The sequence below is a fragment of the Rattus norvegicus genome, chromosome 4, assembly GCF_021556685.1.
Source record: "Rattus norvegicus strain SHRSP/BbbUtx chromosome 4, alternate assembly SHRSP_T2T, whole genome shotgun sequence".
Taxonomy (NCBI): domain Eukaryota; kingdom Metazoa; phylum Chordata; class Mammalia; order Rodentia; family Muridae; genus Rattus; species Rattus norvegicus.
In genome coordinates, this window is record NC_141537.1 from 14,189,305 (window position 1) to 14,200,236 (window position 10,932).

Here is a 10,932-nt window from a genome sequence, read left to right on the forward strand (position 1 = left end):
TATGGACAACACAGACCCCTGTCGCTGCACAGCCACGGACCAAAACATGGCCTTCTGTGGCAGCACGGGTTGGGATTTTACCGTGGCCTCAGGTGGCAGGGCTGGCTACTCATCCTCGTGTCTCCAGTACTCTCTCTTCTTAATGCTCAAACGGTCCACCTTTCTTTCTCTCCCACCTGTCCACCACACACTTGCAGATTGTAGCAGGCCTCATGGTTATCGGGGCTGTGGGTGACCTCTTCCATGCTGGAAGGTGGCGGCTAGTGGGCCTCTACGTGTTTGCAGCCTACCTGTGTTGCCCCGAGCAGGCATGTCCGTGGATTTCATCCCCCTCCCAAATGGCCTTTGCGAAGGCTGGGCTCTGTGTGTCTATGGCCTTCAGGCAGTGGAGGGCAAGTATGTGGGCAGCTTTCTCTGCCCATACTGGGTGGCGTGGTGCTCAGCAGGTCTCTGCCTGTCTTCCTCTTCTTGTGCATTGCTGAATGCAAGCCAGCTTGCCTGCCTGCCTGCCTTCCTTTCTTCCTTCCTTCCTTCCCTTCCCTTCCTTTCTCCCTTTCTTCCCTTTCCCTCTCTGTTTCTCTCTCACTCCCCCTCTCCCTCCTCCCCTTACCTCTCCCCCTCCTCCCCTCTTCCCCCTCCTTCCTCTCTTTCTCTCTCTCTCTCTCTCTCTCGCTCTCGCTCTCGCTCTCGCTCTCGCTCTCGCTCTAGCTCTCTCATTTTTTGAGAGAACTCACTGGCTGGCCTGGAACTCATTCTATAAACCAGGCTGGCATCAGACTCACAGAGATTCACTGCCTCTGCCTCCCAAGTGCAAGGCTTTAAGGTCTGTGCCATCACACCTGGCTCCATTTTCTTTATAAAAATATGTTAATTGAAAATTGAAATAGAATTAGATTGCTTTCCCATCTCCCTTTCCTCCCTCCAGGTCCTCCAGTTACCTGCCCTCCCTTGACCCCTCTCATGACTCCTCATTCTCTAGTTCATAGCGTCTTTATCTTTATTATGCTATACATACATGTTAAATATGTACACACGTGTATATGTATGTGTATTCACAAATGCACATGTAAGTACAACCTGCTGAGTCTGTTTTTCTTGTTGATGTGTATATGGCTTCAAGGTTGGCCACTCTTCATAGAACCTAGATTACAGGACCAATAAAGTGCCACATCCCTCCCTTAGTGAGGCTAATTTTTCTTCTCCCAGAAGTCACTAGAGAAAGGTCCAAAAACCTTAAAAGTGGAAATTTTTCGATTTCCCAGGAAACAAAGTGCACTCCTCAGAGAAAGCCAGTGCCAATGGGTCTTCAGTCAATGATGACCCTAAACTAGGGAGGATAAGCCCAGAGCTGAGTCAGTCCCTCGGACATCTAGCTAAAGGAGATAGCAAGTCAGAGCTGAGTCAGTTCCTGATACTCTTTGAGGTCTCACCAATAATAATAGAACTAACATGGCAACCAATCCAAGTTGTACTTATGCCAGTGCTTTGCCCCTACCAATCATGTTAGAGGATACCTAACCCTTCTAGAAAATTCCCTTAGCCTTGAATAAAAGGGAGCCTGCGTGCCCCTCTAATGGCCTCCATTTTGATGAATGTTCACCCCCTGCATGCTGGTAATTTCTGCAGAACAAACACTCTTTGCCTTTGATGCTATTTGAGTCTGGGGTCTTCCTTCAATGGTTCTGGGACCCTAACAACTAGTCGTACCTCTTTGTGTAGGGGTGGGACCCCACAAATTTTCCCTCTTTCCATGTTAACATGTCCATCGATATTGCCATTCGATCATAAGAACCAGGGTCCCAGGAAGTCTGCTGGGAAACAATCTCTCCTAGAAATAGCCGCATAAGCATTTCCTACAGGGCTGGAGGCTAAGAAGTCAGCCCGTTAGTCCCAGAGCACCACACAGAGGCCACCGCTCACACATGCAATTGGCAAGGCTGCTTTTATTTCACAAAAGCAAGAAGTCTGTGTACGGAGAGATGGTTCAGCGGTTGAGAGCACCAACTGTTCTTCCAGAGGACCTGAGTTCAAATTGCAGCAACCACATGGTAGCTCACAACCATCTGTAATGAAATCTGATGCCCTATTCTGGTGTGTCTGAAGACAGCTACAGTGTACTTATAATAAATAAATAAATAAATAAATAAATAAATAAATAAATAAATAAATCTTTAAGAAAAAAAGAAAAAGCCTGTATACAGAGCTTGGCCTCTTACAAAGGTGGCCTTTCCTAGGAAACTAGGGGAATATGAGCTCGGTATCTAAGCCTTCACTGGTGGGTGCTGGGGATTTTACACGGGTTGGTTCCTGATTGGCCTGTGTCCATGTGGTCAGTCGACTGACCGCATTCTTGTGTCATGAGTGTTTGAGCACAGGATGAGATACCCAGACCATATAGGGCTGCCCAGCACAGATCCCATCCTTTTTTTTTTTTTTTTTTTTTTTTGGTTCTTTTTTTCGGAGCTGGGGATCGAACCCAGGGCCTTGTGCTTCCTAGGCAAGCGCTCTACCACTGAGCTAAATCCCCAACCCCCCAGATCCCATCCTGAGATAAGCTATTTCCCCATTCTTGTGGGCATCTCCAGGCTGGTCTTTGGATGGAGAATTTTATGGCCTTGGTCCTGGAATTTATGGTCTGTTCCTGGAGCTGGTGACTTGGGGGAGGAGGGTATGGTAAGGTTCGGGAATGGATGACTTTCCTTTTGAAGTTATGCCTGGACCTAAAATGGAGTTTATGTCGTCCTCTCAAGCCGATCTGGTAAGGGCTCATGTTCTGGACTATAGATAGCTATCTTCTTGTATCCACACAAAAACACAGGGGAAACTAGCTCTCTTCCATCCCTTCTCTTTAAAAGGAAGGGTGTGTTTCACCTTTATTTATGTATTTACTTATTTATTGTGTGTGTGTGTGTGTGCACATGACACAGATCACTGGGGGAGTCAGTTCTCTTTTTCCACCATCTGGGCCCTGGGCATTAAACCCAGGTTGTGAGGCTCAGCCCTGTCCTTTAAGGATATAGAAAAATCCCATCTTGTGACCTCATCTAAATCTCACTACCCCCAAAGATCCCATCTCTGATTGCCGTTGGAGGAGGACCATGTACTTTGGGGTTCTCCCCTCTGGACCCTGGATCAGGCACAGACCACACCCAAACATGAATTTCCAAGCACAAACCAAATGCAAAGAGATCCTTTATTAAGCAAAGAGACAAGGTGACTGCATTTGAATCTGGCAGGAACAGCACTAAATAACTTCGCAAGTATTGATTTTTAAGAGGGGAAAAGGTGAGGTCTGTGTTAGAATGAGCTCGGATGTATTAGTAAGTTCTGATTGGGCATTTGAATTAGTGTGGCCAAGATAATGAATTTTGATTGCTGGTCCTTGATGTTTCGATATTTGGACCTATGAGTCAGTGACCTTGGTGCTGAGCTCCGGGAATGTAATCTAATGGCGTATCAAGGGGGAAAGAGGAAAAGGAAGGACCTGTTGATGCATGCCATGTTTGCCATGGTGTGGTCTACTATAGCCCTTCAATCAGTGGGAACAAGAACTTCAACTCACGAGTTTTAGTGGGGGACACACACATCCAGTGCATAGAGTAATTACAAAACTGATACATTTACAGTTTTCCATTATACTTCTTTCTTTCAGTTCTTACGATATAGTCATCTAATAATGGAGCTAATGAAGGATGAACGTTGTTAATTCTGGAGCACTAAGTCTCAACTGCCCTAAAATCTGAAAGATTTTTTAAGTATCAGCCCGACACCACAAATGAAAAGTTCACATCTGACAACAGATGACAAGTCATAGTCAAAACACAGACAGGCTGACTAAAAAGTCATTGGGATGGTTAGTTTATCTTACCAACTTGACTAGATGGAGAATTAGGGGGATTAGTGAAGCATACGTACAGCCATAAGGGTGTTTCTACAGATCATTAGGTCCTAAATGGCTCTAATCTAATCAATGGATTAAATCTCTTGACTGATTCAAAAGGCGACCGGATTATTGGAGGAGATGGAAGGAGGGGGCGGACCTTGCTGGCGGAAGTAAGTCACTGGGGGTGTGTCCTTGAGAGCATAACTTGCCTAACTAGCCTCTTCCTCTCTTCTCCCTCTGCTTCCTGTCTATCAGGATGCTCCTTTCAAATGTCTTCCTCCCTGTTTGAGTTTTTTCCACCAAGCGGGAATGAGAATTACAAAAACTCCTACTGGTAACATTTGTTTCATCATGGCCAAAAATTCCTGAAAGGAACTGTTCGGCTAGTAGTTTCAGGGGTTTCACTTTTGACAGGGGTGGAATAGGTAGGAAGGGTGGGGCAGAGCACATCAGTCCATCACATGGCCAGGAGACACTGAGGAAGAGGAGGAGCTGGGGGGAGGTGCTGCGGCCAAGAACTCGTTCCAGGGGTCTGTTTGTACTGTTAAACTCCTAAGGCTCTCACAACTTCACAAAAGAGTGCCACCAGCAGGGGACCAAACAATCAACATAATTAAACACTGAACTCCCCACGCCCCCTAATTGGTCTGTAGGGGGGTGTTCTGTATACGTTCAACTATCTTTACTGAATTATCTTAATACTCTTCAGGAGAATTGTTAGGAGACACTATAATTTTGCAATTTAATATTCCAAAAAGGTAGGCGTGGCTCTTGCCTCATTGAGGGCCATTTTATATTCAAACCACAGAGCAGTACTTAAAGATTTACCAACTCATCATCCGGAAGAAGGATTGAGTCAATGAGTTGCTGGGTTCGAGTTGGGTCTTCACTTCCAGGTTGACGTTAACAGCATCAGCTATGCCTGCTTCTGCCCACTACTAGCCCGCGGACCTAGTCAACAAGAAGCGGACAGCTGTGCTTCCCGGAAGTCCGTGGCATCGCAACACCGATCTGCAACGTAATCTGAAATTCTCCTTCAGTGAACTGTTCAGGGTAAGGGGTAGCCGAACTCCCCAGCTCTGTAATATGCAAACATTCCAGGCTAATTTAAACATTCCACAGAAGCAGTGCCGTGCCTCCAACCCAAAGTACTTTAATTTGTTCTTACAGCCTTTTATCACCATTTTCAGGATTGACAGCTCATAGGTCAATCAGATTTTATGCACCTTAACACTTCCTTCAACTAAAGCTTTCCTGTGGGAGCAGCCGCCGCGGAGGTCTCTGGCCAGTGTCGCTTCCACCTGTCCACAAACACGGAGAATATCTTTGCAAACCTCTTCAAGGGCCTTTTTGGCAGAAAAGAAATGCGCGTTCTCACGGTGGGCCTGGATGCTGCAGGGAAGACAACAGTTCTATACAAACTGAAGCGGGGCGCGAAATTGTGACCACCATCCCCACCACTGGTTTCAACGTGGAGACTGTTGAATACAAGAATATCGGCTTCACCGTGTGGGATGTGGGTGGCCAGGACAAGATTCGGCCGCTGTGGCGCCACCACTTCCAGAACACCCAAGGCTCGGTCTTCGTGGTGGGCAGCAATGACAGACAGCGTGTGAACGAGGCCTGTGAAGAGCTCAGGACGATGCTCACTGAGGATGAGCTCCAAGACGCCGTTCTCTTGGTGTTTGCCAACAAGCAGGACCTTCCCATGAATGTGGCCGAAATCACAGACAAGCTGGGGCTGCACTCTCTACGCCACAGGAACTGGTACATTCAGGCTACCTGTGCCACCAGCGGGGACGGACTCTATGAAGGACTAGACTGGCTGTCCAATCAGCTCCGGAGCCAGAAGCGAACCAGACCCTTCCTTCCCCCTCACTTCCTCTTCTCCGCCCTCAGCTTTCCTCTCATGTGGCAAACGTGCGACTCTGTGGTCCTGAGTGCCAGAAGCTGTCTCCATGGGTTGGTCACAGTGTGCATCGTACCGTGCTGTACATGTGCAGACGCAGCCTGCAGCCAGGTTTTTATTTAATGTAAATAGTTTCTGTTTCCACTGAGGCAGTTTCTGGTACTCCTATGCAATGTTATTTAGCTTTTTTTTACTGTAAAAAGAGAACCAACTCACTGTCAGTACTGAGAAGGGATTTGGGTGTAGGGGCACCTGGCCTCCGGGAGCCATTGGGCTGTAGACTGGTGTCGGTATCCATTCGGTGGTTGGTTTTTAACCCAAACTCAGTGCATTTTTAAAAAATAGTTTAAAATACAGGACAAGAACACTTGAACACAGAATGGAAACTATGCCCAGTGTAGGTTTTGCAGTTAATGGCCTGAATGCTTATCAGATCACCTGTTTCCCTGTGGGACAGGAGAGAAGGTGACGAACAAACCACCGTCCGCTGCACGGTCACAGTAGAGCCCCCGTGACTCGCCTGTCTTTGGGTCACCTGCCTTCCATAGCATTGTGCTTGTACTTGTGCTCACGAGATCACCTAGGGGTGGGCTGGGAGCCATTGTGGGGTGCAGGGCCTGGCTTGTACTTGGAGTGTGGCCGGGCCCAATGGCAGCCTGCATACCCAGCTTACTCTTGGGCCCACTTGGATGCACTGGCAGGAGGCCTGGGTCTCACCAGCAGGAGTGCGCGCAAGGTGGGAGGGTCGGTCCATTACAGACCCACATCCTGGAGCACCCCCATCTCCACGTGTAAAGTAGCTTCCTCTCTCAGCCTGCCAGAGTCTGATTTGCCATCAAAAGATGACCTCTACTTTTTTTTTTTTTTTTTTTTTTTGTTTTTTTTTTTTGTATTTTGATAAACACTGAAGAAGCTGGCGCTGTTAAATTTATCTTGGGGAAATCTCAGAACTGGTTTATTTGGTGTTGTGGAACCTCTTACTGCTTTTAATATACAATTAGTAATTAAAAAAAAAAAAAGCTTTCCTGTGATAGTTTTACCCTCCTGATACTTGCACCGATGGGAATGAGCATCTGTTGTAAGACCCTGAAGTGGCCTAACCTCAGAAGTGCAACCCACAAATTGACAAAGGGACTCCTGCAATAGCAAGAGGTTTAATGATCCACATCCGTGGGGTTGCTCATCCACACAGGGAGAGGTAACCCCAAACCCAAAAAGCACACAAGTTTTATTCCTTATAGAGGGCAGACCAGCAACAGGGCTAGCTGGCTCATTCTCATTGGTGGAACACAGGACAAAGGGTCTTTTCAGGTATTGGCTGGCCTGCTCAAGGGGCTGTTCTTGGCTTAGTCAGTCACTTTTCTCATCCAGCCCTATACCTGGCCTTGGAAAATCCTTGGGAAAGGGCTAAGTTGGAAAGTTTCTCAGAAGGGAGGAGGAACTGGGTGGTCAGGCAGGGTCAGGATAACACCTTGTGGTTGTTCTCAGGATTTACCACAGGGAGGGGTAGGGGTCCTCCCCCCCCACAACAGTTTTCTTTGTTTTGTCCTAATTAGCTTGGCCTTGGTCAGTGAGGCCTGGTCATTCTTTTTTTTTTTTTTTTTTTTTAAAGATTTATTATATATAAGTACACTGTAGCTGTCTTCAGATACACCAGAAGAGGGCATCAGATCTCTTTATAGATGGTTGTGAGCCACCATGTGGTTGCTGGGAATTGAACTCAGGACCTCTGGAAGAGTAGTCGGGTGCTCTTAACCGCTGAGCCATCTCTCCAGCCCCGAGGCCTGGTCATTCTTGACTCAACATCTTGATCACCAAAACTTTGTCATAACATTAGGCAACCTGATGTCAGATGTATTCCTCAAAACCTTGTTTTTACAACTTTGTTTCTCTTATCTATGAAACTTTATTTCTTCACATCTTTCAAGACTCAGATTTTGTAGCTGGGTTAGAAGACCCCAGGAGGAGGTCCAGTAAAGGAGATGGGACGCAGGTCAAGTCTAGTGAGGGAAGACCTAACTGGAAGTAACTGGGATATCCCAATTGCTCTGGAACAAGGCTTGGAAGTCCAGAGTGTGTACTACTTGGGAATCTAGGCAGTGGAACGGGGTGAGGGGTGGCGGCTGTGAGCTAGTGATAGGCTTGCATGACTACACTGGTGTCACGAAGACTTGTCCGTGATCTTTGTTTCCTGTGGTTGAGAGATTTGACAAGAGGATCACAGAGAGAAAGACCTCATGCTGTACAAGGCACAAAGACGCAGGCCCATGGGAGGAGGGCACAGGTCTGACTCTCAAAGGAGATGCCAGTGGACAGGAAATCCAGCTGTTCAGGTGGGTTTGTTACTTGGAATTCGGGGTTCCCTTTCATAGGTTCCTAATCTCGTTATTAAAGAATTTTAAGGTGGACTCAAAAGTAATTTGAGGACCACTTTGTTAGAGTTTAGAGAGGAGAAAAACCAACAGAGTATCTAACCTGCAAGTCTCAGCAGCTGCCAGGAGGGTGAAGAGGAAGAGGATCCAAGAGCATGGACAGGTTCAACAATGGGGGTCAACAGGACAATGCATGGTGGAAGATGAGAGTCTTCAGAAAAAGAGAGAAAACGTCCAAAGGGTTGTAGAAAGAGACAATGTACTAAGAAAGAGAAAACATACCCAAGAACAGGATTGAGCTGAGGAGGAAAATATCTCCAATGCACAACAAACAACCCTTCATCCAACACTTACGTTTACACAACACTTACGTTTACACAGCACTTACTGTTGTGTGATGATGCTCTTCCTGGGGAGACATCAGCTTACCGCCGAAGTGGAAACTTCTGGGTTCTTTAGAAAGTCAGTTGTGATGGATGGTGTTCTGCGGGGGCAGACACGGGAAGGCACGTTTCACTGAAGCAGACCCAGGTGAAAGGATGTTTTGCTAAACAAGCACATAAAAGGACACGTGATGAAGGATTCTTCACTGTTGACACACACGTGTTGGTCCGTCTTACGACGCATGATTGAGCTCCATTTGTCAGGACTCCATAGAGAGAAATGCACCAAGAAAATTGATAATGTGCTGGTGGCTTCTTGCTTCTTCCTCAGACTCGGGTCAACTGGCAGAGTGAAGTCTTCTGATAGAGACTCAATGTGGAGTTTTGCTAAGACAGACCCATGTGCTGAGGCAGGACATGTGGTGAGGCAAGAGCCATGAAGGAAGCGTGATGTTTGGAGGGGAGCATACATAGGACTCAACGGACTGTGAGAGAGACTTCCTTGTGGAGCTACCTCTGCTCCTGACTGCCCAGAGGTGATCGGCTTTGTTCCTACACATCGCCATGATAGTCTGTGCTGCAGATCCAGCAATGGGGACAGACAAGCGACCATGAACTGGCCCTCAGGCTGAAAGCTGACTAACCACCTTGACCCACGCCACTCATGCATTGTTATTCTATTTCATAAATGAGGAAATGGGAAGGAGGAAGGAGCTCAGAGAAGAGACTAGCCCATTGTCGTAGAATTAAAGTACAGCAGCTCACCTAAACTCCAGGCTGCTTTGCCGTTCTGAAAGTATGTTTACTCCTTACTATCAGTGAGCATCACAGATCCCCACCCGCTTTTCTCTTCGGGGTAGCACCACTCGAACCACCTCTAACTAGTGTTTAAAAAACAACGTTCTGGTTAGTTTTTTGTTGCTGCGATGAACACCAGAACCAGAAACCTCAGGGAGGAAAGAAAGGTTTATTTTTACTTACACATGCAGGTCACAGACCATTATTGAGGGAATTCAGGGCAGGAACTCAAGCAAGAACTAAAGCAGAAACCATGGAGAAATTCTGCTTCCTGGCTCACTCTGGTTCTTGCTCAGCTGGCCTTATCATACAATCCAGGCCTACCTGCCTAGGAATGGTGCCTCCCACAGTGAGCCAGGTATGCTCTCCCATCAAGGCAATCTCTCACAGATATCGAGACAGACCGATCTGATTGAAGCGATTCTGTTTGTTCCTTTATTTGTTTTGGTTTTTCAATAAAGGGTTTCTCTGTGTACCCCTCGTTGTTCTGGAACTCACTCTGAAGACCAGGTTGGTCTTGAACTCACAGAAATCCACCTGCCTCTGCCTCCAGAAGTGCTGGGCTTAAAGCCCTTCAACACCACCATGGGGGTTGATTGGAGCAATTCTTTTATTTTTTTATTTTTTTATATGAATACACTGTAGCTGTTTTCAGACACACCAGAAGAGGGCGTCAGATCCCATTACAGATGGTTGTGAGCCACCATGTGATTGCTGAACTCAGAACCTCTGGAAGAACAGTCGGTGCTCTCCAGCCCAACTGGGGCAATTCTTTAAAGATTTATTTATTTATTTCATGTATGTGGGTACACTGTTGCTGACTTCAGAAGAGGGCATCGGATCCCATTACAGATGGTTGTGAGCCACCATGTGGTTGCTGGGATTTGAACTCAGGACCTCTGGAAGAGAAGTCAGTGCTCTTAACCACTGAGCCATCTCTCCAGCCCCCAACTGGGGCAATTCTTAATTGAGGTCCTGTTGTTGTAAAAATATAAAAAGTATAGCTGTCTTTTACCCCGCTGGGTCCGCACATCGGTGCCCAAGATATCTGCTAGATATCTTGGTGGAAACACATCCCAGCCACACACTTTCCTACACTCAAACCCTCACATAAAAGAACACGCAACACAATAATCTTAGATCCAATTGGTAAAATATAATTGCCCACTTAAACATACAAAGCCCGGTACCATCCATCCCTTGAGAACATTAATAACAACCTGTAAATACACAGAACAGAATCTTAACATCACCTGCCATCTTGTCCTGCCACGGCTTCTCACCCCGTCTCTCTCTCCTGTCTCTTCCTCTCTCCCTTAGTCTCCTCCTCTTCCTTCAAACTTCTCTCCTGCCCATCCTTCCTTCTCCTCCAATGACAGGCCTCCTTCTATCCTGTACCTGCCCCTCACCAGTACTTTACAAATTCAATGGAGAGGTGGTTCTGGTGAAGTCACCTGAGTTCTGAGTCCTTGACTAGGCAGCTGTCCTTGGGGCAATGGAATTAGCATCAAAATACAGTAACTTCCGGGCAAACCACAACAAGGTCCCTTCATCCCGAGTGACTTTAGGTAGTCAACAATACGGAGT

The 10,932-nt window shown here is 46.9% G+C and overlaps 1 pseudogene across 1 annotated transcript; it reads left to right on the forward strand.

Annotated features, from left to right (window-relative positions):
* The first annotated feature begins 2,686 nt into the window (after positions 1 to 2,686).
* Arf1-ps3 (ADP-ribosylation factor 1, pseudogene 3) lies at positions 2,687 to 5,975 on the forward strand (annotated as a pseudogene). The gene is made up of 3 exons (XR_015687185.1): positions 2,687 to 2,758; positions 4,780 to 4,901; positions 5,133 to 5,975. The product of XR_015687185.1 is annotated as an ADP-ribosylation factor 1, pseudogene 3, transcript variant X2 (transcript).
* The last annotated feature ends 4,957 nt before the right edge of the window (positions 5,976 to 10,932 follow it).